The sequence below is a fragment of the Dasypus novemcinctus genome, chromosome 7, assembly GCF_030445035.2.
Source record: "Dasypus novemcinctus isolate mDasNov1 chromosome 7, mDasNov1.1.hap2, whole genome shotgun sequence".
Classification (NCBI taxonomy): Eukaryota; Metazoa; Chordata; class Mammalia; order Cingulata; family Dasypodidae; genus Dasypus; species Dasypus novemcinctus.
This window is the reverse complement of record NC_080679.1, coordinates 88,054,375-88,077,664: the sequence shown is the minus strand read 5'-3', so window position 1 is coordinate 88,077,664 and position 23,290 is coordinate 88,054,375. Positions and strand designations below refer to the sequence as shown.

General features: G+C 38.4%; 1 protein-coding gene across 19 annotated transcripts in view; it reads left to right on the top strand.

Moving 5' to 3' along the window:
• Positions 1-1,088: 1,088 nt before the first annotated feature.
• TANK (TRAF family member associated NFKB activator) overlaps positions 1,089-23,290 on the top strand; it is a 98,863-nt gene continuing 76,661 nt past the window's right edge. For 3 of the 19 annotated variants that reach the window (XM_058300778.2, XM_058300776.2, XM_058300765.2), the window contains exons 1-2: positions 11,568-11,648; positions 12,138-12,279. The gene's annotated coding sequence lies outside the window, so the exon portion shown is untranslated. Of the gene's footprint in view, positions 1,212-10,758; positions 10,988-11,567; positions 11,649-12,137; positions 12,280-23,290 lie in introns of those variants that run through there. The other 16 variants (XM_058300779.2, XM_058300775.2, XM_058300766.2 and 13 more) reach the window with 10 other exon arrangements.

Sequence of the window (23,290 nt, the reverse complement as noted above, 5' to 3'; positions counted from 1 at the left end):
ATGAGAGAGATGGCAGATCAAAAGAACCGCCTCAGACAACCCATAGAACTGTGAGAATAAATGTTTTAAACCACACACACAAGCACACAAAGAATCAGAAGCTCTAAATTCTAGTCCTTTTACTGTCCTTTTACTAGCCAAGGAACTTTGGTGAAGGTTTCAGTCTCCTCATCTGTAAAATGCAGTTGAACAAGGAGACTGCTTGACTGCTAAAGTCTTTTCTGGTGCCATATTGGGACAAGCAGAGAGTACACTATAGTATGCAGTAAAAAAAGAAATGCACTCTGATTCAAGGGGCTCTCAGATTTTAATCTGTCTTATTTCTAACTTTCTTTGTGTCATTGGGCATTCGCCCTCTCCTGTTTCCTCATCAGGAGTAAAAAGGAAATGGAACAGATGGTGACTAAGGATATTTACAGGTCTCAATTTCTATTAACAAAGAAAAATTCCTGTGGTACATATGCTGCCTTCCATTTGCATGTAAAACTTGATATTTTACTCCAAGTAGCCTGAGAGAGAAATGCATGCATTTGTCCCAATGTGCTGGAATATACACTCACGCTTGCAAACAGAGAACCTCACTTCTTCAAAGCAGAAAGACTGTCTCAGAACCTTCAGGCCGAAGACAGCTAAGACCTTTGCTTAGCCCTGCTTCTAAGCACCTGAGGTCGGGCTCTGGAATCCAGCATAAACCTTATTATTGCTAGGCTTCATCCAAGAGACCACTTTAGTCCACGACGCAAAGACATGTTTAGGTCAAAATTTGACTTTTTAAAGCCTAGAGGGGCCATTTAGCAAATAAACTTACTTTAAAAGTTTTTTTTTTTTCATAAAAATATGCTTCCTCCAAAATATTTTTTATGTTTACAGTTTCTAAATTTTTGTTAAAATGTCCTAACTGTTCAAGTAAAGTACCTTTGCTTCGAAAGGAAGTCAGAACTAGTCACGGGTGGTTTACAGAATAGTTTCTGGTAGTCTTTGCTTCATTTCAATATCTTGCCATGATTGGCTGTTGATAGCAACAAATAAGGAAGTCTTCAAGTTAGGGGATTTCTCAGTGGAAGTTCCCAGTTCAACACAAGGGAGAGCTCAGGACATTTTGTTAGATGGCCTTGCTGCTACAGCCTGTGAATAAAGCTCCAAGACACTGTAACTGCCTAGATTTTAAAGAAAAATAGTCTACAAAGGAAGACTTCTAACCTGGAGAAGAGGTAATTCAGACCTTAGTAGTTCCTACCAATTCTCAACATAGCAAGGTGGCCTGTATGTTTTAAATGGGCATACTACAATTTTTTTCTACTCTTACTTTTGCTGGTAATTTATGACATGATTCAATAATGCCTTTTGATTTGTTGTCATAGTTGGAAATTTGGCCTTTAAAAAATGGGGTACATAATCTATATCCAAGAAAACTTAAAACACTATGATCTTGTTACTTTCCAACTTTTAAAATAGAATTTGTCTCTACTTGAAATTTCGTTGTTTTTTGTTGTTGTTGTTCATGTCTGGAATTTAAGCCTTCGCCAATGAGTGGCTGATAATAAAATACTATAAGACTGAAAGATACGTATTTGGCCTAAGTTAAGTTGTACATGGCTTACTAGGTTGTGGTGGAATTTTTTTGTTTGTTTCTGAAAAGTAAATTAATACTGTATGTATTCGTACTTTTTTGGTTATGTTTTTCAGAATTCAGTCTTACCCATCCTGTCCATTCAAACTTCAACTCAGGTTTAGAATTTTTCCATCTCATAGGAAACATATGCTAATGAATAGTTCTTTATACTAAAATATTTTCCTTATAGGACAACACTGCATGTCCTAGCTTAGAACATTTAAATTTATACAATTATAGTAATCGTCTTATCTGTTATCTATTGGTTGTTTTATTTTCACTATCAAAAGTGAACATTAAAGATTGTTTAGTATATTCTTAAAAATAGTCCTAGGGAAAGTTAATAATTCAGAAAAAGTAAACATCAAGAATTATGATCCCCATCGTTACTTTAATAGTTGCCTTTTACCTAGTACCTGCCAGGACAAGAAGATCACAAAATCTTCTAGCTAGTAAGCGGCAGAGCATGGGTTTAAACATAAACTCATATAAGTTACTTTCCATGATTCTCTGTTACCACTGGCCTGCCTTCATAGGTATTAAAACAGTTTTGGGGGGATTTCTTATCCAAACTGCAAGATGAGGGAGGAAAAAATGCAGGGTAAAAAAGGAAGATGACGTGCCCAAGATCACAGAGCAGCCCAGTCAGTCCCAGGAGCTAGGTCTCCCTTCTCACTCACCCACCCTGTCTCCACACTCCCTCTGGAGTCATTTCCACGTGCACACAGATACACACACTATTCCAACTCAATGCAGTCAGCTTCAGAGCCAGGGACCGACGGTGGAGCTATGTACCTGGTCCAACCTGTCAGAGGCTCCCAGCCAGCAGCCAAGTTAAGCATCTGGGTTTCAGTGCAGAACTGGGTCCCCAAAGCAACATCCATCGATTTCTCTAAAACACTTGTGACAATGAAAGAAAAGTCTAACTGGAAGATTTAAAATAAATGTATTAAATCCCCCAAAAAAAGTTCTGCTCAGAATTTCATTGAAATTTATACACTAATTTAAGGGAAATTATCATCCTCATAGCTTTACGCCTTTCCATCTGTGAACATTCTGTTTCTCCATGTGTTAATGCCCGGTAAACATGCAGGTTCTGTATGTTTATTGTAAAATGTATTCTAATACATTTTGTTTTGTCTTCTTGTTCTTCTATGTGGTGGGAGAGGGTAAGGGTGATTTTTTTCTGACAGATATTCTTTCTACTGTATTTTCTAATTACTGCTGGCATTTAGGAAAGTTATTGATTTCTATAATTTTATCTTGCATCTGACCATTTTATTAATGCCTTATTTGTTCTAAATAATTTTAAGTTGTTCATGTGTAGTGTCTAGAGAAAAAAACCATAATTTTATCCCCTCCTTTTTTCTTCTCACCATATTGGCCAGAGCTTCTAGAACAGTATTTAAAAATAGGAGCTAGCACTCAAACTTGTCTTGTTCCTGGTCTCATTGGGAATTTCCCTAGCGGTTAACATCAATAAAGACGTTGGCTGTTGATCTGAGATAAACACATTTATCATAAATACCAAATAAGTACCAAAGAGTTTTCCAGCCTTGTTTATTAGAAGTATATTTAAGAAAAAAAAATCTAGACTTCATGTTAAACTATATTCAATGTCTTTTCAGTATTCTTAGAGATGACTGGCTTTTCTACTTTAAACTACATAGAGGTCTGCTATCTTCCAAAACAGTAATTGCATTTTTAAAAAATTCCATGTTATCCAAAATCATGTTATTGCTATAATTACTTCAGTAATAAAGGTAGGGTTATAGTAATAAAGTATATTTTGTTGTTGCTCTGGTTAAAATAATAAATTGCTTAATCAAAATGAACCAACCCAAACTTACACATTTCCTCTTTTTTTTTTTTTTTCTTCAATTCACATGCTTAGATGCCTCTCTTTTATCATTTTGGCTTTATAATTCAGTCCATAACTCAAACTCACACCAAAGAACAAAAACAGTGTGGCACAAGCCAAGGAAACCTATCCAGGCAAAGCAACCAGATACTCCAACAAAGCAACCATTCTACGCTTTGTGCAAAAATACTCTTTTCCTATTGTAACAGCACATTCCTATTATAACAAGCCACAATTCAGTTACAACCAATAATGGTATGCAAAATGTGTGTCAAAAATTAATTTTGTATACAATTTATATTTTTTAATTGTATGCTGATAAAGAAATGCCTGAAATTCAGTGAGAATTTTTGCGTTCCTATTCATAAGTGAAATTAATCTGTATTTTTATTTTCTGGTACTATCATTGATAGGTCTTAGTATTAATTTTATGCCAGCTTCATAAAATAAAATTCCAAAAATTCCAAACTTTTCTATGTTCTGAAAAAAAATTTAACTTAATGGCAGTTATCTGCTCCTTGAAATTTTTGAAGAAAAAATCCGTAACAGTTTGTTGTTGGCACCTCTTCGGGAAGTAATACTTTAAAATCTTTTCCAATGTCTTCTATTGTTATTGGTCTATTCAGGTTTTACTCTATTTTTTCACCCAGTTTAGGCTTATTTTTTGTTTAGAAAAATTATCCTTTTTACCAATTTTTCCAAATTTAGTGCCCTTTTCTTTAGGTATTTTATTTTTCCTTTACTCAGTTTATGAGTTGAGTGCTAAGTTCATTTATTTTTATTCTTTTTTGTTTTACAAAGAAATTATTTAAGGTTAGAATTTTCTCAGATTACCGTTTTGATTACATTTTGCAAATTTTGATGTCACTTTTACATTAACCTTATTTTACACATTTAAATGGTAGTTTTCTTTCCTCTTTAATCCAAGGGTTATTTAGTAGAGTAAAATTTTTAAAGTTATTTTAAAAATTTTTATATTTTGAAATTGTTGGAACATAATTAAAAAAATAAAAAGGAATGCACATTATAAAATGAGTCTCCCTCCCATGCCTGTACCCCATCTTATAGTCCTCTCTCCCAAGGCAATCACTGTTATCAGCTTCTTGCCTTCCAGAGTGACTCTGTACTGTTTTACTTTTTCACTTAACAATGTATTTTTGAAATTGTTCCATATTGATACATGTTAGACTTGCCTTATTCTTTTAAACAGCTATACAGTACTCTTTTGTATGGGTGCCCAACATAATTTATTTAACTAGGTCCCAATTAATGGATATTTAAGCTGTTTACAATTCTTTGTTATTGCTATATGTTACAATAAATACCTATTTTATAGTGGCAAAAAACACACAACATAAAATTTACCATTATTGATATCTAGTACACTTATGATATTGTGCAACCATCACCATTATCTAATTTTAGAACAATTCCAACACCCCCAAAAGAAATCCTACATCCATTAGCAGTCACTCCCTATTCCCCTCTCCCCGCCAACCCTTGGCAATCTACTTTCTGTCTCTATGGATTTTCCTATTCTGGGCTTTTCATACAAATGGAATCATATAAGTGGTGGCCTTTTTGTCTGGCTTCTTTCACTTAGAATAAGGTTTTCAAGGTTCATCCACATTGCAGCATTATCAGTACTTCATTCTTCTTTATGACTGAATAATACTCCATTGTATGGATATACCATAATCTTTTATATCACTCCTCAGTTCACGGACATTTGGGCTGTTCCCACCTTTTGACTAGGAACATCTTTTTAAGAAAATAATTCTACACAAATGTATTTATAAACAAAAATATCATATTTAGTATTTGAGTGATAGTCCTCCATGTTGAATGAATCGGGCATACCAACCTCCCCTACATTTGAAACTTTTATGATTCATTTGAGGGATCTGGCTTTCTCTGCCTCCTCTGGCATGTGACTTCTTATTTTTGGAGCACACAACTTTTTATTTCTCGATATATCATAGTGTAAATGCTTATGGACATTTTATTTCCTGATACATCACAGTGTGAACATTTAAGAACATTTAAATTAAAATCAGCAGCATGCAGAACCATCCATTTAAGGGACAGAAATTAGGTATAATAGTTCCTCCCACAAGTCAGGCCGTATTCATAATATATCTTTTTTTTTTTTTAAGATTTATTTTACTTATTTATTCCCCCCTTGTTGTTTGCACTCCTGCCTGCTCTCTGTGTCTGCTCGTCTTTTTTTTAGGAGGAACTGAGAACCAAACCTAGGACCTCCCACATGGGAGAGAGGCTCACAATCACTTGGGCCATCTCCATTCCCTGCCTGTGTGTCTCTCATTGTGTCTCCTTGTTGTGTCATCTCTTTGTGTCAGCTCACTGCTCTAGCCATCATGTCAGCTCACTGTTTTGCTCATCTTCTTTAGGAGGTACCAGGAACTAAACCAGGACTTCCCAAGTGGAAGGAAAGCACACAATTACTTGAGCCACCTCTGCCCCTGTTTGTTGTCTCTCTCATTGTGTTTCCTCATTGTCTCCTTGTTACATTATCTCATTGTGTCATCTTATTGCATCAGCTTGCTCCACCAGCCCATCATGTCAGCTCTCTGTCTTCCTCATCTTCTTTAGGAGGCACCAGGAACTGAACCTAGGACCTCCCATGTGGTAGGCAGGCACCCAATGACTTGAGCCACATTCACTTCCCCATAATATATCATTTTACCCACATATATACACAACCTATGAGGCGAATACTATTAGTATCTGCATTTGACAGATGAAGAAACTGACGCACAGGGTTAGTAAATTTATATGATTCGTAAGTGGCAATGCCAGGATATGAATCAGGCAATTTTAATACAGAGCTTTCATTGATAGCATAGTTAGAATGAGAGCCTATCATTTCCTTACTTCTACATACAGAAAATAAGAAAATGAACAAATTAGCAGAACTCTTTCACTTCCTGCCACTACTTTCACATCCAACTGAGTTTTTATTACTATAATCAGGAAGATTACACCAAATTATTATTATTAAATTACTTATTTTTATTTGTACCTTGTCTCAAAACTTATAAAGAAGAATGAAGTACCGATATATGCTGCAATGTGGATGAACCTTGAAAACCTTATTTTATTTTATATTTGCAACAAGTTTTTACTTTTTCTAATATTATAATTATTTCAAATGTTAAACAATATTTCCTTTATATCAGAATTTCACCCTTCCTGAGTTTTAAATTTTGATTCCCTTCTTGACTACCTGGAGTATAACTTCAATTAAGTGTTTCAGGAAATTGGTGGTATGGCAGTTTGAAATTATTTTATGAATACCAAAAAGAAAAAGATTATGTTTGTAAAATAATCTATTCCTCTGGGTGTGATACTCTTTGATTGCATTGAATTCAGTTGAAGGGCCATTGATTAGGTTACTTGATGAGATTGTTCCAGGGCTTTTGATTGTAGTATGTCAGTGAGGCATGATTCAGGTTGCATCTCTGCCCCTTGTTGGGTCTAATATTAATGGACACTCACTCAAACAAAGAAAAAAGGAGCTGGCATATGTTTGATTCTGCCATGTCAGAGAAAAGAATCCAGTTTTGTCCACAGATGAGCTGCAAGGACAGCAGTCCTAAGAGACAAGCCCTATGCCAGGAAGAGTGAGAACTACAGGATCATTAAGCACAAAGCCGCAAGAGGCTTGGCCCACTGAGCAGCTCAAGAGGAAGGCAGAACCCTCACAGAGATAAGCCATCTTGCTTCATCATGTGGTAACACATCAGGAACTGACTTTGGTGAGAAAGCATCTCTGCTGCTGCCTCAATTTGGACATTTCATGGCCCCAAATAAATCCCCATTATAAAAGCCAACAGATTTTTGGTACTTGGCATTGGTACCCCTTTGGCAAACTAAAATATGCAGTATGATTTCTGAACCTTGAGATATCTGAGAATGTCTTTCTTTCGCCTTCCCATATGAATGATAATTGAATGGGTATAGATCTTCTAGGTCAGACCTTTCCCAGGCAACTACAGATGTTATTCTATTCTGCATCTGAAGTTAGAAACTATGTCTGAAAAATTAAAACCCCAGTGAATCAAACACACAGTTCAGTATCCTTAGTCCCTTTCATTGCTGGTTTTACAACCCTGGGTATGGAACATCACATCCATCCACTCATAATGGAGCCATGTTGGTATACTCCAAATCATAGCTCCAAAATGGATAATAGAGAGGTGATAATAGGGGACATGATGATGATGGGAACGAGTGTTGTTGGGGGGGGGGAGAGGGGGGGGGGGTGGGGTTGAATGGGACCTCACATATATATTTTTAATGTAATATTATTACAAAGTCAATAAAAAATAAAAAAATTAAAAAAAAAATAGGGGACATGGAGGCAAAGAGGTATAAACTACTACTGGTAGGTCTCACATAATAGTGAGGTAACTGTCAAGTAGTAGGAGCCATAAAGCAGGTAGCCTTCTTACTATCCTTCAGGTCATTAGGTTTGCTTGCTTCAAACAAAGTTCATGTCCATTTCAGTCCCACAGGTCTTGCAATTGGTAGAAAATCTGGTCAGATTCTGTTACAAGGCTGCTTATCAGCAGAGTTACAAGTACTCTTCTGGGGCCTTTGTATGAAATTCAAAAAAGGCATACCTCTAAGACAGAGGTTCTTAACCTTTTTTATTCCATAGACCACTCTGCCAGTCAGGTGAAAACCACAGACCCCTTACTAAGTCCACACTATACTCTGTATTATTTAATAAATATATCATACCCACACCAACACATCCCCACAAGAATAATGTTTTTTGAATTTCAGTTTCAAGCTCATAGACCCCTTGTTAAGAACCTCTACTCTAGGAAAACCTCAACTTAACAGGATATGGCTTGGCAAGTGAGCACCTCCCTCAGCTGGATGTTCTGTGCAGGGCATAGCCTATTCAACCATAAACAGTGGTCCAGGTTGTCAGTCTTGCCTTTTGATGCTATTATGATTTCCCATATTTTCTTCTTTTTCGTAGGCATTTTAGTTGGAGAGTCTGAGACACAAATAGCTACTCCCACACCATCTTCAGTTAGCAGTCAACCAGATTCTATTAATAGTTTTTTTTCACATGAAAGATTTAATTGAGGTTATTGATGCACATCTGACATTCCAAGTTGTCGTATTATACTGGAAGCTTTCCTTGTTCTCAGATTCATTTTGAGAACTCTCAATAAAATATTAAGCAGTTTTAGGTTCTAAAATACTTTTAATATTTCTCCATTTTAACCCCACCCTACGCCACCACCAATACCATAGTACTGCTTCCTAACAAGAAGTATATAATACCATGAGTGATGGAAAATTGGAGTAAAATTATATCATTCTTTTAAAGTATTATTCCTCAAATAAATGGCTCAGATAAATTCCTAACCTTAATAAAATATGCTGTATGTCAATTCTAAAATTTCATCATTATAGAAAAAGGTTTGACACCATTTTAATGCAAAATGCATCGATCTAAAATAAAGGGGCTAATGGCCTTAATATGTATTCCATATTTGGTAGAAGAATGTAGCCACTTTTCTTCATGGGAGTGCAGGGAGAGAAAAAATATATATATATACATATTTTTAAAATACATATATTTAATTTTTCTTTCCTTATTCAAAGTTTTTAGCAACTCCATATTTCAAAATGCTTATCCATTCAGTTTCAGATTCTAAATTTATTATTAAATTCTATTTTAATTAAGAAATCTTTAAAGCAGTTCCTTCAATTTATTCAAAAGCAGTGCTAGTGCTGTATTGTCATGTTTAAAACCCAATTATTTACTATATCTAACTGGTTAAAATGTTAGATATGAGAAGTTTCTGTTAAAAAAATAAATTTAGGGGGGCAGATGTGGCTCAAGCAGTTGAGTGCCTGATGGCAGGTTCTGGGTTCGGCCCCAGTGCCTTCCAAAGAAAAACCAAAAACAAAACAAACAACAAGCAAACAAAGGAAAAAACCAACTCAGGGGAGATTATGTGGCTCAGGGGTTGAGTGCTGCTTCCCACATATGAGGTCCTAGGTTCAATCTCTTGACCTGGTACCTGAAAAAAAAAATAATTGGAACTATGTTTTCGGCTTTGACTTTTAATAGTAAGCCCAATATTCAAGATAACCCATGTAGAATGCCTGCAACTTGGTAGTTTTTAAATTCTTAGACTTACTGGCCTAAGAAGTGTATAAAATCCACAGTTCTGAAGTATAGGGAGAAATTGGTGCAACCAGATCCTGATATTCCTGCTCTGACAGGAAAAAGTATTATCTTAGGGGAAATGGATATGGCTCAAGTGATAGAGCTTCCACCAACCATATGGGAGGATCTGGGTTCCATCCCTGTGGCCTCCTGGTAAAAAAGAAGAGAAAGCATGCCCACACGGGGCGCCAGTGCCCGCGTGAGTGGCCGTGTGGTGAGTGTGAGTGGCCATGCGGTGATCCAGTGCCTGTGCAAGTGAGTCACACAGCAAGATGATGATGCAACAAAAGAGAGACAAGGGGAGAGTCAAGGTGAAGCACAGCAGAAACCAGGAACTGAGGTGGCGCAATTGATAGGGAACCTCTCTCCACATCAGGAGTCTCCAGGATTGAGCCCTAGAGGAGAGAAAATGAGAAGACAACACAGCAAAAACAGCAGGGCGGGAGGAGGGGAAGGGGCGCAATAAGTAAATAAATAAATCTTTTAAAAAAGTAGTATCTTAGGAGCAGCAAAATGTTGGGCCTCATATGACCAAAAGAAAGAGAGTGCAAGAACTCTAAAGCTATGCTTTAGCCTTTTGGATTGAATAAAGAATCATGAACTGAAGACCTATTCAGGCATGGCTGGCCAAGAACTCACAGTCAGAAGAAGCATTTTCAACTTTGAAAATTTCATCAAGTATCTGGATTCAAAGCTATGCTCTAGAACAAGCGCTTCCTGCCAACAATAAATGGCATTCATGGTCATTTTAATATTGGCTATCAAACTGCTCCTTCAATGTCAATGTGCTGGTGCTTGTGATGAGGTACCAAATACCATTAACCCATGGTAGACCCTATGGGAGAAAATAGTGAGAAGAGTAAAAATAAAGAGATTGTGGTATGTAAACCTTTCGTCAATAAAGTTATTAGCATTAAAAAAATAGATCATCATCAAGGAAGCTTCTGAAAGTGCCAAATGCATTCAGTCAGAAGCCATCTTTCTCCGAAGTGCAGAGTACGGCTTTCAGGGCTCTCAGGAAGCTTCCACACATGCTGCAGATTTGACTGCTCCTTTTTCCTGAGAGGAATCTCAGGGACGACCTTGGCGGTGGGAAGGAGTCAGTGACAGGAGTGACTCTGGACAACACCTTTTCATTTGCACAGCAGTCTAAACTTTACAAAGAGCTTTTGCTTACCTTATCGAATTTGATCCTCTATACCATCCATCCAGTGAAGTACATTATCATGGTCCTCATTTATCAGACAAGAAAAGGAAGATTCATTTAGGTTAAGCAACTTGCCTGAGCTAAACTGTGAGTACTAACACGTTTTTTGCAGCAGCTATCTTTAAAATTTCTCTTGGAGAATATTCAGGCATGGCTAGAAATGGGGAATTTTTAATTCATGGAAATTTTCTAATAAAGGTTTACTTCCATAAGGTCATTTACTAACCACTCAACTTTAGTAAATTTGTTTAATAACAAGGTTAACTAGTTGGGGAAAATCTAAATGGGTGTGTGGGGTGGGGCTGTGTAAATACGTAGTGCTTCTCAGAGTGTTTTCCTTAACCACATTCACATGAGGATCTGTTAGAAACTGCTGGTGCCTGAATTTTGTCAGTTGTTCTGAACATGAATTTCTAGGGATGCGTTGGTGAACCTACATCTTTAACAGCCTCTCAGAAGATTCTTGTGTACTGACATACAGGAACCTAGCCAAGACCCTTAGGTGACCTTTAAACTTGACAAAGGATTCCTTTCAGTCGTAGCTGTTTTCAGTGAGAGGTGGCGAAACAAGATCGCGCGAGGCCCGAGAGGGCTTGCTCAGGCCTTGCTGAGAGCAGGGTAAAGGGTTAATAACTCCTCGCGCAAGCGCCGCCCTCCGAACTGGAACAGAAAGCAACTTCCGGCTGGAGTCACTCGGCCAGGCGTAGCCGACGTTTGGCGTGAGAGTCCGACGCTGAATCCCTCAGCTGTAAGTAAGAAACTTCGTGAGCGAGTTGGTGTGTTCAAATCCGTGTGGTACGGGGGCGGAAAGCTTGTCTGTGTGCGCGAGAGCGCCGACAGCACGGGCGCCGCGGGGAGAGAAGCCGAGGAGCTGTGGAGACAACCAGTTCTCAGAGTAGGAGGAGTTTTGTGCGAGAGAAGCTGCCCTTGGACCCGGTCCCAGAGCGAGCCCAGAGGGGTTTGCCCCGACTCCGGTGTCGGCGCAGCGACGTCGGCGCCTGCCCCTACGGCTGCAGGGGAGGGACCCGACCCAACGCTGCGTTAGCGGCTCTCGGTGACTGACCTCTTTGCCCGGGAAATGGGGGCGTCGGGGCCTGCGGGTCGGGGTGAGCACTGGACACCCTGTCAGGAGGGTCCCTTGCTTCCCTGTGGGACAGGGACTGCCTTTCAGAAGCAAGTACTATTGTGATTACTCTTTCGAAAACTTAAAAGGTTCTTTCTGTTGTTTTTCCTAAAGCCGTTGCACAATTTGGTTCTCTGCTTTCCTGTAGTGTGTCACTGAGAGGTTGGGTAACTTCTCAGAGGGTCGCGGTGGGATTGGATGGCCCAAGCGGAAAGAGCAGAAGCACATCCTCCTCCTGTGGGAACCCAGGCGTTAGGTAAAGTCCCCACCCCGGTGTAATTTAACGCTCATCGAATTACAGGCTATGTAAAATGCTTTGCTCGTGGAGTAGTCAAGAAAGAAGGGTAAAGATGCTCGAACCAAAAAGGATTCCGTCTCTTATTATGTAGTAATACGCGAAAGTAGAGAGCAGCCTTCCTATGTAAAGTACGCTTTATCCCACGGAGATGCTTTTGACAAGTTATGAAAAGGGAGAAATCGTAATAAAGGTCATACTTTCTATGAAAGGAAATGTCCTGCTTACCTAACACGATTGGAGTACATATTTCAAACGGGAGGTAGTAGAGAAGCAAGCACTGCTTTCTGTTGAGAAAAAAAGAAAATTGTCACCAGTATTTGGGAGGGGGGTAAAAAACTTCCTATGATCAAAAGATACAGCCATGAATAAAGCAGAAAGTGAAACCCCTTCCCAGCTATCTCCCCAATCATAAGTACTCCAAGGCCTTATACATCTCTCTTATATGTGCATAAACATCCTATTTCTCATTCTTATGAAAGTAGGATTATCTACACATACTATTCTATAATTTTTGCCTTTTTAGATAAGAAATATATGGTGGGGAGTGGAGGTGGCTAAAGCCATTAGCTCATTGGGTGCCTCCCTCCCACTTGAGAAGTCCCGGTTGGGTTCCTGGTGCCTCCTAAAAAGAAGACTACCAGACAGCTAGCGCAAAAAAAAAAAATGTGGGGGGGGAGGGGAGGGGTAAAAAATAAAATAAATCTTAAGTATATGGTGGAAATCTTGTGCTATGCCTAGCCCTACTTTTATCTTTTTAGTGTCTGAAGGGTATTTTCTGGATATACCATAGTGTAATTAACTGTTAATAGTTCTTAATATGCCCTGTCCAAATATTTTGCCTTTAGTCTTAAATTTACTTATCTATTTTTAATTAGAATACAGATGTAGTTATCCTTTGTGAAATATACAGCAAATATTTTCAAGAATTATCAGTCATTTCATTCATTTAAAATGCCCAGATTTTGTATCTTACTGAAGAATGCAGACCCCACTCAGAAATTAAAATGTTCTCCAGTATTTTCAGTTAATTCATTTTATAATTTTTATGTTTTACTCATTATACCTCTGATAATTATTTTTGTCCATTGTATAACATAGAAATTTAACTTTATTTCTTTTCACTGATTGGGTAGTCATTTTGTCTAAAATTTTTTGTTGAAATCTGTTCTTGCCGAACTAATTGGAAATGCCACCTTAATATATCTCATGTGTATTTAGGTCTCTCTTTGCACTTTATAGTTGCTTTGATCTATTTTTCACTTTCTCTACAAATACCAGTCTGTTTTGATTATGGTATTTTTTAGTAATTCATAGGGCAATCCTTCTTCGTTTTTCTTATTCAAACTTTTCTTGATTGATTCATTCTCTTTCAGATAAAACTTAGAACAAACTGTGTTCCATTAAAACAATCCCTTTGGGATCGTAGCCATTTTATTCCCTAATATTTTGTGGCTATTATGTAGATGAGTGTTTATATATCTGGCCAACTTTCTAAACTGATTAGTTTTAATAAATTGTTTCTCTTGAATTTTCTAGGAAAATAATCTTCTAAATATAATGATAATGTTATCTCTTCCTTTATAATTATTTCTTTGGCTTGATGAATTGCTGTCTTCTCCAGAACAATGATAACTAAAAACAGTGATGCTGACCACCCTTATCTTGTTTCTCTCTCACCATTAAATATGAGATTTGCTGTTAATTTTCCCCAAATGCTATTTATCAAGCTAAAGAAGTGCCTTTTAATATTTCTAGCTTACTAGAATTTTTACAGAGAGCAAATGTTTGAATTGTGTCCAAAGTCTTGTCTTTTTCTTTCTTTTTTTTTAAAGAGTTATTTATTTATTTATTTCTCTCCCCTTACCCCCACCCCACTTGTCTGTTCTCTGTGTCTATTTGCTGCGTCTTTGTCGGCTTCTGCTGTTGTCAGCAGCATGGGAATCTGTGTTTCTTTTTTGTTGTTGTTGAGTCATCTTGTGTCAGCTCTCCGTGTGGGCTGCGCCATTCCTGGGCAGGCTGCACTTTCTTTCACGCTGGGCGGCTCTCCTTAGGGGGCACACTCCTTGTGCGTGGGGCTCCCCTATGCGGGGGACACCCCTACGTGGCATGGCACTCCTTGCACGCATCAGGACTGCATACGGGCCAGCTCCACACAGGTCAAGGGGGCCGGGGGTTTGAACTGCGGACCTCCCATGTGGTAGACGGACGCCCTAACCACTGGGCCAAGTCTACCGCCCATGTCTTTTTTTTTCTTTCTTTCTTTCTCTTTCTTCTATTTGTTTTCTTTTTTGGGGGGGAAGGTTTGGGGGATTTGAACCTGGGACCTCATATATAGAAAACCATTGAACTGCACCCACTTCCCAACTTCTTGTCTATTTGAATTGGCTAACACTTTGAGAATAATATTAAATAATAGATGTTGGGTATCCATTTGATATATATTTCTTGTTATGGTAAGGCAATGTCCTTTCATTTATGCTTAACTAAACATGTTTTATCAGGAATGGAAGTTGAGTAGTGTTTTTTTTAAAGATTTATTTTATTTATTTCTATTTCTCTCCCCTACCCCTGCCTCTCGTCTGCTCTCTGTGTCCATTCACTGTGTGTTCTTCTGTGTCCGCTTGCATTGTCAAGTGGCACCAGGAAACTGGATCTCTTTTTTTCTTGTGTCATCTTGCAGTGTCAACTTTCTGTGTGTACAGTGCCACTCCTGGATGTGCTGTGCTTTACTCATACAGGGCAGCTCTCCTTGTGGGGCACACCCCCTACACGGGGGCGCCCCTGCATGGCATGACACTCCTTGCATGCAGCAGCACTGCGCATGGGCCAGCTTACCACACGGGTCAGGAGACCCTGGGTATCGAGCCCTGGAGCCTCCATATGGTAGGCAGACGCTCTATCAGTTGAGTCACATCCACTTCCTGGAAGTTGAGTTTTGCCACATAGCTTTTCAGCATCTATTATGACCTATTGTATGCATTTTTCTTCTTTGAGGTACGAGGATGGTGATTTTTTTTTTTTTTGTAGAAAGTGTGTGAACTAACCTTATACTTGGTCATTATGTAATATTTAAACATATTTTTTGTTTGATAATTCTATTTAAAATAAATGAGCTTCATCCATAGTCATCTTTTTCTATGCTGCCTTTGCCAGGCTTTAATATCAAGGTTATGCTGGCTTAATATAAAGAAATTGGGAAGAGTTCTTTCTTTCACTGCTCTGAAGTTTAAATAGCAGAAAAAATTGCTGTTTTTTGAAGATCTGAAAGATTTCACTCATAAAACCATCAGAGCCTGAGGTACATTGCTCATAGAACAGCAATATTATTCAGCAAAAAGGTCCAGAATACAGTGGCGGACTTGGCGCAGTGGTTAGGGCGTCCATCTACCACATGGGAGGTCTGCGGTTCAAACCCCAGGCCTCCTTGACCCATGTGGAGCTGGCCCATGCGCGGTGCTGATGCGCGCAAGGAGTGCCGTGCCACGCAGGGGTGTCCCAGCATAGGAGTGCGCCCCTTAAGGAGAGCCGCCCAGCGCGAAAGAAAGTGCAGCCTGCCCAGGAATGGTGTTGCACACACGGAGAGCTGACACAACAAAATGACGCAACGAAAAGATACACAGATTCCCGCGCAGCTGATGACAACAGAAGCGGGCACAGAAGATGCAGCAAACAGACACAGAGAACAGACAACTGGGGTAGGGGGGGAAGGGGAGGGAAGTAAGTAATAAGTAAGTAAGTAAATAAATAAATAAATAAATGATCAATGCACACACAAAAAAAAGGTCCCAGAATTAAAACAATCAAAAACTCCTCAGAGTAAATTTAAATAAATGAAAGGCTCTGAAACACCAGTAATGTTAAGAACAGAGAAGAAATGCAGTACTGAATCCAGCCATTTTTACCACCCCACTCCCCTTTTTTTTTCATGGCCAGGGAATATGCTGTAGGTAGACTAAGGCCTTACTGTTTTTCCTCTCCTGTACTCCAGTTACATTATTAAAAAAATAAATAAAAGGATGCTGCTTCCCCTAGGCAGGTTCTTCTATGACCTGAAAGAAACTCAAGAATGAAACTCAACTGGCAAAGCATCAGTTTCACTTTGTTGCCACTAGCTTCCCAATTTTACCTGGAAATTTTTTACTTTAGAGATAGTGAACAAGTGATACTCTATATACTATAGCAAGATCCCATAAGGGAGTTTCAAAATGAGTGTGTGAGAAAATACACAAGCTCAACATGCTTGTATTTGTTTAACATGAAGTGAAAACCATAACACAGTACAGGTATATGTGTGTGCTGTGTGCACAGGCATAGAGCAGGACTGACTGACTTCTACGGAATACAAAACTAGCCGTCTAGCCAAAACTCATCTTTTTACTTGACCAATAGTTTACTGTTAATATGTAGATAGTAGTGTAGTGTGTAATACTTGGTAGGATTAATTTTTATAGGTTATTGTTTCAAACACTTTTGGATCACTGTCAAGAATATGATCTTAGGTAGGTAATGTAATTTAGTAATAGACATCTGTGAACTGTGGAAGATGCCTCATGACACTCATAAATGTTATTTACAGTAGGATGCAGGCATATGAATGCTTGGGTAATAGTATTTTATTCTACGGTCCATTAGTCTGACAAAAAATAATTGTTAACATGATTTGGACAAGGACTTTGCATGTTTTTAGAAACCATACCCATTATTCAAAAGTAAATGGTAAAAACAGCATGTTAATGTAAAGGTTCACTATTCTAATGTGATGTTTTAGCTAATTAGCTGTTACTACTCTTTATCCTTTTACGTTTTCTAATTTTCTTGTAAGCATGGATCCCCTAGTTTATATGATTTATTAAAACTGATTTTTAATATTAAATAGCCATTCTTAAATTTCATAACTCTCTGTCCATCTCCAGATACTAACATTGTTGCTGCTCAGAGGAGAGGATATTCCTTTCACATCATTCAGGTGGCTGAGCACAGCTGACTCAGGGCTGCCATGTTTGTGTTTACCTCAGAGGGATAGAATATCACATGCCCAGTTTCCCTTGTGGCATTTCAGTTTACTTGTGCACTTGAATCCATTGCATTTGATAAACAGGCTGAGAGATCGGGGTACCACTGGAACCACTAGAGGAAAAAAGACAGTGAGGCAGCTGAGACTCCAGGGTGTGGTCTTCCTTCTTTTAACTCTAGGGAGGTAGCATAGAAAGTTTAACCAATGTCTAACATCCAGCAAAATGCAGAACTTGGGCTAAGGAGCTTTCAGTTTAATCAGTGATGTTGTCTTACCTTTGTTATCCTGAAGTGTTTGACTAACCAGCATATGGAAAAACCACAAAATCCAAATTATATCACTATTTAAATTCCTATTATATCAGCTGCCTGATTGGAGTACAGTAACAGTATAGTGCAATGCATATATCCATTAGTGAAGTTTACAACCTGGAAAATGAGAATAAAAATGCAAGCTGTCATTTTGGGAATTGGCTTCTTCAGTTATAGACACTCCTAAAAGTAGTAAACAGTTCTCAGTAGATGTTAGGAGTGACAATTCTCTTCCATTTCCTTTATTTAAGGAAAACATACTTACATTTTGAGCGTCTTTAATCATCCAAGACAGAGAGTGACATTTTATTTATGTATATGTACTATATCACTGATTGACTTTCAGCTTTTTGCTCCTGGTGTTTTGTTGTGGGTGAGGAGGTCAACATTAATTTGAGAATGTGTCTCTCTTATTCACCTTTTCATCTGCTCAGCTCTAATATTAGAAGCCAACTTTTCTGAAATAGAATGTAAAATCCTCTTATTCAGACTCCAAGGGGTTAGGACAATCTGGTGGCTTTCTTTTCTAGGGCAAAGTGGAAGGGTCAGCGGTTATTCAAGGTGATTTCCTTCCCCCATCCTGAAACCACTTTACATTTGTATTGGCCTTTCACCACAGGTGTAAATCCTGGCTGAACACTTACCCAGAAGCCAAATAGGCTCAGGAGTGGAGGAAACCCAGCACTTTCCCACCTTCCAACCATCCACACTTGTCTCTATCACCCCACAAAAAGTAGACCTTATTAAAGAATTATTAACCATCCTTTAGTGGAAGTGGTGAGAAACTTAGCCTTAAGCTTATGGTTCTTTTCAAACTTGAAATCCCAGTATATAAAAGTGATCAAAGTTGAGGTGCTCTGCCGGCTGAATAGGATAGTTGAGGTTAGAACATAACCCCAGCCTCAGAGTTGCTCCAAAAGCACCACTACTTGCCCTTAATTTTCAAAAGAGTGGTTTAAAAATTCAACCTTGAACCAGTATTAAATAATATCTTATTACTTTCTTTATTCAGGATTGATTGACAATCATTTGACCGCATAGTGTTATAGTATTATAGAATAAATCAGGCTTAAAATATTGTATCCATGAAATAGATCATTTTAAAGGGAGAAACTGGTTCGAGACCAAAAGAACTCTTAGAAATAAAAAATATGAGAAAAAATGGAAAAATTTGGTAATTTAGAAGCTATCTCTCTTAAGAGTTGAGCAAAGAAATAGAAAATAAGAAAAAAGGTCTGAAAATTGGAGGACCAGTTCAGGAAATTCAACATACAGATATACAAATTCAACATACAAAAATATGTAAATTAAAAGAGCTCACCAAAAACCTATTGCAGTAATGTGTTAGTGGATGGAGTATTGTATGGAAATTCCACACATGTACACTATTGTTTTGTAAGTTTACAACTTCTCTAATTAAAATATATATATTTTTAAAAGAACCACTTGCCACGAATGTAAATAATTATACCAAGAAATATGGTCCTGAAATTTCAGAATACTGAGTACAAAGAGAAAAAAATCCTACTAGTTTCCGAAGAGAAAATGAGTGGGTTAAGTACAAACTCAGAAATCAAAATGGGTCTGGACTTCAACAAAAACAAATGGAAGACTTCTGGGAAGATAGCAGACTAGAAAGACAAGGAACTCTCTCCTCTCCCAGAAAAATAGCTCGTGGACAGGCAGAAACGGCCTGGAAAAAAATGTTCTAGAGTTTAGCACACCAGGAGAAGGCTGTGTACCTCCCAGAGGAGAGAGGGGAAAAGGAAAAGAATCTCTATGGCAAAACCGTGAGTTAAAGCTGCAGCTCAAGCTGCCGGCACCCTCACTCACCCTATAAGTAATTTTGAATTCTCAGGTCTTGGGCCCGCTGCTACAGAAAAAAGGGGCCTGCAGGGATCCACCTCTCCAGGAAATGGGAGAGAGAGGGACACAGCCTAAGGCTGACTCAACTTTTGACCACAAATTTGGTCTGCTAAGTCCCAGGAGCCTAGGCCAGAGGGACTACATCATTGTTAGCCCTGGGAGCTAGCATAGGACTAAAGAGATACAATCCTCACAAATGCCCTCCCTACTAACCAGGACTGGTTGTTGAGGATGCAGAGGGGAGTGGAATTATTTCCTACCTGGGAAAAGAGGGGACTTCCAGCAAAGGTTGGAAAACCACATAGAAACAGGAGTAAAGGGAAATGGAAACTTTCCCTACCTACATTTGAATTACGAGGCTCTTAGCCTCTAAGCAGGATCCTCTGTTAAATTGATCCGGTCAATGTTGCAGTGAATACACTTCCACCAGGTGTTGAACCCAGAGGGATGCTGAAGAGGGAGGGACATCTGCTGTTCCACCAAGGGTGTGCACATGAGGAAATTATAAGTAAATAAGTAAGAGAGACTTTTCCCAGCCTTTACAGCCTACCTCCCCAAGGCTCTTGAAAATGGGTTCGTAGCCCATTACTAGGTCCAGGGCCCAGATTTGAGCACTTACAGGGACAATCCTAAAGACCCAGCACAGATTGAACAAAGAATCAAAGAACACCAGTAACCACACAGCCTCCCACCTCTAAATTCCTACAAAAGAGAAAGAAATTGAACAACTTACCATCATAATCACCATCACCATAAACTCACCATCATAATCAGAATCCTAAACATCAGCAAAAAAATACAAGCTAACTAAGAAAATGGAAGACTTGGCCCAAGCAAAGGAATATATCAAAGTCTCAGATAAAACACAGGATCTGAGACAACTAATCAATGAGCTTCAATATGAATTTCCAAAATCAAATTAATGAGGTGAAAGACAATATAGCTAAAGAGATAAAGGACATCAAGGAGACAGCACAAAGAACTTGAAAACCTGAGTGGAAAAGTAACAACTCATATAGGTGAGATCAGAAACACATTAGAGGCATACAGCAGCACACTTGAAATGATAGAAGAAAGAATGAGTGATGCAAAAGGAATGGAAAAAATTGAGCAGGGGCTCAGGGAGTTAAATGATAAAATGAAATGTAATGACATACATATCATGGGAGTTCCAGAAAGAGAAGTGAAGGGAAAATGGGCATAAAGAGTATTCGAGAAATAATGACTGAAAATTTCCCAACTCTCAGGAACAAAATGAACTTATATGTCCAAGAAGCACAGCGTACCCCAAGAAGAATAAATTCAGATAGATCTGCTCTAAGATATATACTACTCAGAATGTCAGATGTCAAAGATAAAGAGAAAATTCTGAGAGCAGCAAGGGAGAAGCAAACCATCACATAACAAGGGACGCCCAGTAGGACTTAGTACAGATTTTTCATCAGAAATCATGGAGGCAAGAAGATAGTGGTATGATATATTAGGATACTGAAAGCAAAAAATTCTTTATCTGCTAGCTGAGAATTCTTTATCTGCCAAAATTGTCCTTCAAATATGAAGGTGAGTTTAAAATAGTCACAAATAAATAGAAACTAACTTCCTAAAAAAAAGAATCTGCCTTTGCACTGTTAGAGGTTTGCAATAATTAACAAGCTGTAGCTCAGTTTCCCCTGATATGCTTTGGGGAAAGGCTAACCCCATCCCCCATAAGCCTACATGTCCAAGGCATGGCACTTTCTGCACAGGTTAAACCAAGAAACCACATAGAAACAGGAGTAAAGGGAAATGGAAACTTTCCCTACCTACATATCAGAGGGAGATAAAGTTCCTACAGAACAAAGAAACATCTGCTCCTGCAGCACTCCAAGAAACCGTAACTCCCTAACCCACCGTCTTCTAGTCACTGTCAGGGAAAGTTTTCATCTCTAGGGCTCCCTGTTGGCCCCTGCATTTTACTCAGACCCTCATCCCCCTCCCACCAACTATCATTTCCCCGCCTAGAAAAGTTCTGTATAAGTTCAAACCCCCCTTCCAGGAGTGGCTGAAGTCTCTCTTCAGACGCCCACCAGGGGGCTGAAGTCTGTTATTCAGACCCCCTCCATTGGGAGAGCTTCTCAATAAATTTTCTGACTGTGGTCAATCAGTCTGTGTGTCCCAGTAAGCACCATATTTTCTCCAACAGCAGGAAATATTAAAAGGAGCCTTAACAGCCTGAAAGAAAAAGGAGAGAGAGGTTTGGAGGAGAGTATAGAAGGCAAGAATAACAAAGTATAATCAAAAGAGTAAAAAGACGAAAATAAAAAAGACTTACAAAATAAGAAAGACAAAGACAAAAGAATAAAACAATGAAAATGAGTAATGCATTTATAGTAAATCATTGATGATGAATGGATGAAACTCCCCAATCAAAAGATGGAGGCTGACAGAATGGATTAAAAAAAAAAAATACATGAGCCATCCATAAGCTACCTACAAGAGATTCACCTCAGACCCAGAAATAAAAAATAAAAAAAAAAAGAGACAATCCACTAATAAGAAATAACAGGCATAAATATCTGTGTACCTAACCAGGGTGCCCCAAAATACATGAGGCAAACTCTGGCAAAATTGACAGTAGAAATAGCCATCTCTACAATAATAGTTGGAGACTTCACACCACTCACATTATTAGAACAATTAGAAGATCAACAAGTTGACACATGAGCTAGACCTAACAGGACATAGACAGAACATTGCATCCCATGTCAGCAGGTTCTTCATTCTTCTCAAGTGCCCATGGATCTTTCTCCAGTATAGGCCACGTGTTAGGCCACAAGGCAGGTCTCAATAAATATAAAAAGATTAAAATTATACAAAGCACCTTCTCAGATCATAATGGAATGAACTGGAAATCAATAGATGGGAAAGGGAGAAATTCACAAATGTGTGGAGGCTAAACAACACACTCCTAAATAATCAGTGGGTCAAAGAAGAAATTGCAAGTAAAATCAGTAAATATAGAGAAATGAAAACAGGAACATAACTTATCAAAATTTATGGGATACAGCAAAGGCTATGCTAAGGAGGAAATGTATAGTCTTAAACACATGTATTAAAAAAACTAAAATCAAAGATCGAACTGAAAATTGGAGAAACTAGAAAAAGAACAGCAAACCATTCCCAAAATAAGCAGAAGGAAAGAATAAAAATTAGAACAGTGTATTATTCAGGGTTCTTTAGGGAAACAGAATCAACAAGGGATATCTGCTGATAGTAAGAGATTTATTATCAGATTCTCTCATGCAGCCATGGGGTTGTACAAGTCCAGGTTCCACAGGCAGGCTGCAACCAGGAGTCCAATGAAAGTCCAGTAAAGATTTTTGACAAGTCCTGGGAAATGTTGGTTGTCCGAAGATGAGCTGGGAAATTCTCTCTCAATGCTGCAATCACTTCCCCTTTTAAGGAGTCAACTGATTGGGTAAAGCATCACTCACTGCTGATGGCAGTCTCCCTGACTGATATAATTATAACCAGCTATCTATGATTTACCACTGTAGTAAAGTCAATGGTGATTAAAGTCCATAAATGCCCTTGTATTACGGTTAGCTCAGTGCTTGCTTGACTAAACAACTGGACACAATTACCTGGCTGAGTTGACACAATAGCCTAACCATCACAAATAGACATAAAATGAAATTGAGAATAAAAACAATAGAGAAAATTTACAAAATCAAGACTGGTTCTTTGAGAAGATTGATAAAATTGGGCAACCCTTAGCTAGACTAACAAAGAAGAAAAA